General features: G+C 39.7%; 1 protein-coding gene across 7 annotated transcripts in view; it reads left to right on the forward strand.

Annotated features, from left to right (window-relative positions):
• Nucleotides 1–6996, forward strand: part of Chd9 (chromodomain helicase DNA binding protein 9) — a 221387-nt gene that overhangs the window by 82272 nt on the left and 132119 nt on the right. Inside the window, exon 1 of one of the 7 annotated variants that reach the window (XM_021169679.2) lies at nucleotides 2408–3288. The exons of 5 other annotated variants lie outside the window; for them this stretch is intronic. The gene's annotated coding sequence lies outside the window, so the exon portion shown is untranslated. Of the gene's footprint in view, nucleotides 1–2407; nucleotides 3289–6996 lie in introns of those variants that run through there. One more of the 7 variants, XM_029480615.1, reaches the window with a different exon arrangement.

The following is a 6996-nucleotide window of genomic DNA, read 5'->3' on the forward strand; positions in this document are numbered from 1 at the left end:
GAAAGTGCAGTAAGAGCCCATAAAGGGTTGGTTTTTTTTTTTTTTTTTTTTTTTTTTTTTTTGTTTTTTTTTTTTTTTTTTTTGGTTTTTTGTTTGTTTTGTCTGTTGCTTGTTTTTGAGATTTGTATATCAAGACAGTCTTATCTGACTGGCCTGGAACTCATTATGTAGACCAGACTGACCTTGAATCCACTGTTTTAGCTTCTTGAATGTTAAGGCTACAGGTTTGCACTACCACACTTGGCTTTTGCAGAGAGTATGTTTTGTAGAAAGAAGAAGCAACATTCATACTTATATTAAAATTTGATAACTAGGGCCTGGGGACATGGCTTAGCAGTTAAGAGCACTTACTACTCTGCCAGTGTAGTTTGGATTCCAGTACTTACATCAGGCTGCTCACAGACAGACTCTTGCAAGTCACATTTTGCTTTCCATCCTTGCTTAAAGTATAAGGTGGACAGCAATAGATGAATACTTGGACTTCTAACCTCCATACTTGTACACTCGAGTATGCACACACACACATATGAACATACATATATACATCAATGATTAATAAAATCAATATGGGAATGTTTAAATGTTATAGCAGTCCTGTGAAAAATTTATTATTTGTGTGTGTGTGTGTATGTGTACCTTTGGAGATCAGAGTACAGATTTGTGGAGTTAATTCTTTCATTACATCTTTACATGTAAACCCACCAAAGAGATTTCAGACTAAATTTGACATTCCTCTTCAGCTTTCCAGTTGAACCAACTCTGAGGTACAGAAAAATTGCTTTGCTTTAGGTCTAGGTATTAGGGAAAACTTTGAGCTATTCCCTAATTTAATGCTTCCTCTATTTATCTAAGTATTCAGTATATTTACTGGTTTTATGTTGGTGGAAGTATCTTATAATCAGCAGTATGAAGCCATGGGAAGTCCGACTGTAGCCCAAGCTGTTTGCCCTTTTTTGTTGAGTGACATCCATTTCTGTTATTTATAAATGTTCCTTCATACTTCACCATATTACTTTGTTGTTGTTTGCTGTTTTGAGCTTGGCCCTGGAACTCACTGTGCAAGCTAACTTGGCTCAAACTCCTGACACTCTTCCTATCTCATCCACCCATGCCTACAATTATAGGCAGGAGGCACTCGGCCTAGCTCAGTTAGGTTTTTAAAAACGATTTTTGTTAAATTATGACAGATGTGCAGAAAAGCATATAAATCACATGTATATAAGTCTGTGATTTATTACAAGGTAAACACATCTCTGTAACTACCACCCAGGTTTAAAAAAATAGAACATTATCATTAGCAGTCCGGAAACTCCCTGCATAGGCCTTTCTAATTACCACTCCCTTTCTGTCTTTCCAGAGGGGGCCATTATCCTGACTTCTGTAACTACAGACCAGTTTTGCCCGGTTTTGAACTTTATTAAGTGGAATGATATACTATATATTTCCTTGCATAGTATTTATGTGATTCATATGTCCATGTAGAACAGTTCTGTATATATTTTCATTGTGTTTATTCTGATAGACACAGTTTTAGTTTTGGACTATAATTTATCATACAGATATATGAGCATTTGTGTATTATAGCGAACATGCACATATGGGTGTATGCTTCTTTCTTTTTCTTTTTTTCTTTCTTTTCTTTTTCTTTTCTTTTTTGTTTTTTCAAGACAGGGTTTCTCTGTATAGCCCTAGCTGTCCTGGAACTCACTCTGTAGCCCTGGCTGTCATCGAACTCAGAAATCTGCCTGCCTCTGCCTTCCTAGTGCTGGGATTAAAGGCGTGTGCCACCACTGCCCGGTGGGTTTGTATTTCTAAGAGTGGAAAACTTGCTTACAGATATGTGCATGCTCAGCTGGCAATAATGCTGTCTTGGATTCCAAATTTGTTCTAATTTACACATATAAAAATGCATAAAAGCACTAGTTATCAACTCAGTTATGTAGATTTATTGACCTACTAATGCATTTAGTAAGTCTTCATTATCTCAGAGGTTAATATTGATCATAGATTTGTTTTTTTACATATATTTATTTTGCATATATGTAAGCTACTGGTAGTTGTAAGCCATAACTAAACCTGGGTCTTTTATAGAGTGGTAAGAACTTTTAACTGCTGAGCTATATCTGTAGCCTGACACCTTGTCTTTAAAAGTTTTTTATTTTATTTTATTTTATTTTATTTTTTAAAATAAGTCTGGTGTGGTGTCGCATGCCTTTAGTCTAAGTAGGCAAAGGCAGGAAGATCTCTGTGAGTTGAGGCCAGCCTGGTCTACAAACTAAGTTCCCGGATAACCAGAGCTAGCTACACAGAGAAACCTTGAATTCTAAAACCCAAAACAAAAAAAAATTAGAAAAAGGAAGAAAGAAAGAAAGAAAGAAAGAAAGAAAGAAAGAAAGAAAGAAAGAAAGAAAGAAGAAAAAGAAAAAAAGGTTTTAAAAATGGAAATTAGCAGGCAAAATTTCCAGAGCTATTGACGGGACGTATCTATCCTGAAAGCAGGCAGCTCAGTCATTCTTCCCTCAAAGCGTAGGCCAGAAACTGCAGGAAGGACACTGAGGCCTTGATGCTGGCTGCCTAAAAGAAGCATGAAGTCGGGCTTTATATCTTTAGTAAGAAATACATCTTAGAACAATCATTTATAGTATTTGAAGAAAAATGTAATTTCTCAAAGATTTGAATGTGAAATGGCCTTTTAGAGGTTGTTTGAAGACCGGACACGGTTTTGAAATGCTAAGTGAATTTGGTAGACACGATGAAGTCCTGAGTAGAACTTGAATGTCTTAAATTACTTCAAAAAAAACTCCAAGAAGGAAAACCCATGGCAGTGTAGTGTCAGAAGAACCAAAGGAGTTTCTAGGAAGAGAAGTGGTCAAGTGGACTGGCCCTAGAACACATTTCGGCAGTTTTCTTTGTGGGCGGACCATTGTGGTAGCCACACCAGAGATGAACTACTCAGCTTATCTTCCTCTGTTTTCGTACTCCCTTGTGAGTGGCAGAGATCACCAGAATTCCAAGAAGCTTAAATGTAAAACATGAAGCATTTACATAGTGTCTTACTTGGATTATTTTACAGTCCTCCTAATATGATCACTCTTCCCCATCTTTCAGAGAAGAAACCGAGCTCCACAGTGATGTTCCTAGGATTCCAGAGCAAAGTCAGTGATGCAGCTACAGCTCCAGTCATGCTAGCCAGTTCCCAGAGGACACAGAGCCATCATTCAGCACAGTGTGGCTCACATCCTTAAGCCCAGCACTTGGGAGATGAAGGCAGGATGCCTGGGCTGTGGAGTGAGTTTCTACAGAGACCCTGTCTCAGAAAGCCAAAACAAACCCCACAAGATGGCTGCACTACAAGCTCTTGTGTAAAGTTGTTGATGGAAAGTGTTCTTCCGATAAGGGGTTTTTGTGAATTTATATCAGATCATTGGGCTTTTTTTTTTTCTAAATGTCATAAAATATCCATAACTGTTTTCCATCTGTATTCCTCAGGCTTCTCTAAGAGTAACAGGGCTTATAGAATGAGTCTCTCTCTACGTATTAAAAAGGGGACTTATTAGAATGGCTTATAGGCTGCAATCCAGCTATGACTGCCTATGAATGGAAAGTCCAAGAATCCAGTGGTTGTTCAGTCTACAAGGCAGGATGTCTCAGCTGGTCTTTATTATATGCTGGGATCCCAAAGGAGTATGCTACAGTGCCAGTCAAGAAATGGACTTGATAGCAAGGTGTGAGCAAGCAGGCCAAGCAAAAGTGTCCTTCTTCCATGTCCTTATATAGGCTTCCAGCAGATGAGTGGCCCAGATTAAAGGTGTGTCTTCTCATGTCAAGATCTGGATTAGATGCTGGTCAATCTACTTCACATTAAGCAAAAATCTCTCACAGGCTTTGAACTTTAGTTAATTCCAGATCTAGTCAAGTTGACAACCTAGAATTGCCATCACCCCACCTTAACAAATCATTTAGATTTTTTTTTAAGATATAGATTTTTTAAAGTTTTTTTTTTTTTTTTTGTGCATGAGTGTTGTGCCTGTTGGATGTTTGTGCACTATGTTTATACCTGGTTCCTGTGGAGGTCAGAAGAGGGCAGCAGATCTCCTGGAACAACTCAAAGTCACAGATGGTTGTGAGCCACCATGTGTGTGCCACGAACCAAACCTGGGACCCTTGCAAGAGCAACACGCTCTTAGCTGCTGAGATACCTCTTCAGCTCATGACGCTCTTTATTTTTTATACCTTCATCTTCATTACACTGTCTGTGTGGAGGCCAGAGGATAACTGGTAGCAGTTCTGGCATTAGTGAATTTCTGAAAGCATGTACTGACTACAGGCCAAGACTTTATAATAGATAGTAGGAATGAAAAGACCTGCTCATCCCGTTTAGTAGAAAGGACGGACAAGCAGACAAAGAATGAGAATGAGAGCACTGTGTGTAAGATACTGGGTCCCAGGATGAGACTCAGGTCGTCAACCTTGGCAGTATGTGCCTCTCCCTGCTGGGTGAGCTTGCTTGCTCCCATTTAAATCATTTTTGTTTTGCTTTTAAGAAGGGGTCCTGTGTTGCCCTGGGTGGCCTCACTTGAATTTTTGATCCCTCTCCCTTTGCCTCCCAAGTGCTGGTTTTGTGGTACAGGGTAACAATGTTTAAATATGTATCAATAGGGGCCAGGAGAGTGATGTACTGTTGCTCGAACAAATGCTTTTGAATCTCAGCATTTGAAATAATTGCTAAAGATCAAGAAATTTTGTTGTAAACACTGGCATTATTGAATTTCTTTTTTTTTTTTTTTAAAGATTTATTTATTTATTAATTATATGTAAGTACACTGTAGCTGTCCTCAGACACTCCAGAAGAGGGAGTCAGATCTCGTTATAGATGGTTGTGAGCCACCATGTGGTTGCTGGGATTTGAACTCCAGACCTTCGGAAGAGCAGTCGGGTGCTCTTACCCACTGAGCCATCTCACCAGCCCCATTATTGAATTTCTGAAAGTATGTATTTACTATAGGCCAAGAATTATAATAGATAGTAGGGATGAAAAGACCTGCTCGTCCTGTTTAGTAGAATGGACAGACAAGCAGAATGAGAACGAGAATACTGTGTGTAAGATAGAGAATATATGAAGTTAATGCATGCTCTGTGTGTGTGTGTGTGTGTGTGTGTGTGTGTGTGCGTAAAACCTTGCAAAAAACAGTATCCAAGTTTAGTCTTAAAGAGATTTGAAATATCAGGGGTAGGGTGGTGATTAGACATGCATGCAAGCAGCACACTCCTAGACATGAGAACAAATTATACACGGTGAGTTCAATGCAGTCCTGATGCTATTTCAGGAGCGCATCAGAAAATTCGGACTTGCACTTGTAGCTCACAGGCCAGTGAGAGGCTATAGTTACCGAGTCGCTGTGTTTTAGGACATTGAGTATGTTCTTTCTAAATTCTGTCACCTGTGACTCAGACGGTCAAATGAGGGGACCGACCAGGTAAGAGCATGGCAGTGAAGATTTGAACCTGTGCCTCCTCTAAACATGCAATGACTGACTTGTATTTAACATAGTCTTTCTGAACTTTTGGTGGAATCTATTTTTGTTGCCATTGTTGTTATGAGGCAGGGTCTTACAGTGGCTTGAATGTAATTTCTATTTAATTTTTTTTGAACCCACCCCTCTATTTAATTTGTTTGTTTGTTTGTTTTGGTTTTATGGAGCCAGGGTTTCTCTTTGTAGCCCTGGCTGTCCTGGAACTCTATCAGGCTGGTCTCAAACTCAGGAATGTGCCTGCTTTTGCCTCTTGAGTTCCAGGATTAAAGGAACATACTACCACAAACTGATGAATCCAATTTAAAAAAAAATTTTAATTTTACTTTTTTTTAATGTGGATTTATACTTGAATCTATATGTGTGCCGGAGAAGATCAGAAGAGGGCATCAGATCTTGTAGACCAGTTAGGAGCCACCTTGACATGGTGTTAATGAAACTTGAGTCCTCTAGAAAAGTAGGATGAACTCTTGATCTCTGAGCCATCATTCTCTGACCAGGAGTGAATCTTACATTTGACATTAATTAGTGTGTTTGTTTGTTGCTCGTGACGTATGTTTTCTGAGACACTTTCACTAGTTAACTCAGACTGGCTGGCAGCTTGCTACCTTCTCACCGCCCCCCCACCAAGTGCTACTTATAATGATGTGTGTGTGTCTGTGTGTGTGTGTGTGTGTGTGTGTGAGAGAGAGAGAAAGAGAGAGAGAGAGAGTGAGTATTGGTGCATTGGTGCCATGTCACATGTATGAGGAGGTCAGAGGTCAGCTTCTGGAACCCATTCTCCCCATCCATTATGTGGTTTCTGGTACTGAATTCAAGTCAAGTGGCTTGGTATCAAGTGCCCTTTATTTGTTGAGCCATCTCTCAGGGCCACTTTTGAATTAAGGAGTTGAAATTATAAGTAAAGTAGATTATTATCAATATTTCAGGGATACATAGAACAGTTATATAGTTCTAGAACATAATGAATTGTGTTTTATAGAGGGAAAAAACAATCACACTGTCCAAGTCCTGACACTCATCCTTTACCATGGTGCTAAGTTCATGATTCCATCTTTTTCTTTAAAAAAATTTTAATGTGTAGAAGGCTTTTGCCTGTGTATATGCATTTGCATAGGACATGGGTTCCCGTCCTGGACTTACAGATGCTTGTGAACCACCATGTGGTGCTGGGAACAGAACCGGAGTTAAGAGCATGTGTTGTTCTTTCAGAGGACTCAAGTGTGGCTTCCAGCACTCACACACCAGGCAGCTTACTGCCCCCGGGATCTAATGTCCTGTTCTGGCTCCTTGTGTACTCTGCATGTAAGGATACACAGACCTCCATACATGCACACTTAAGACTATTTTTAAGCCAGGCACTGGTGGTGCACGCCTTTAATCCCAGCACTTGGGAGGCAGAGGCAGGCGGATTTCTGAGTTCGAGGCCAGCCTGGTCTACAGAGTGAGTTCCAGAACAGCCAGG

This window comes from Mus caroli, chromosome 8 (assembly GCF_900094665.2).
Source record: "Mus caroli chromosome 8, CAROLI_EIJ_v1.1, whole genome shotgun sequence".
NCBI lineage: Eukaryota > Metazoa > Chordata > Mammalia > Rodentia > Muridae > Mus > Mus caroli.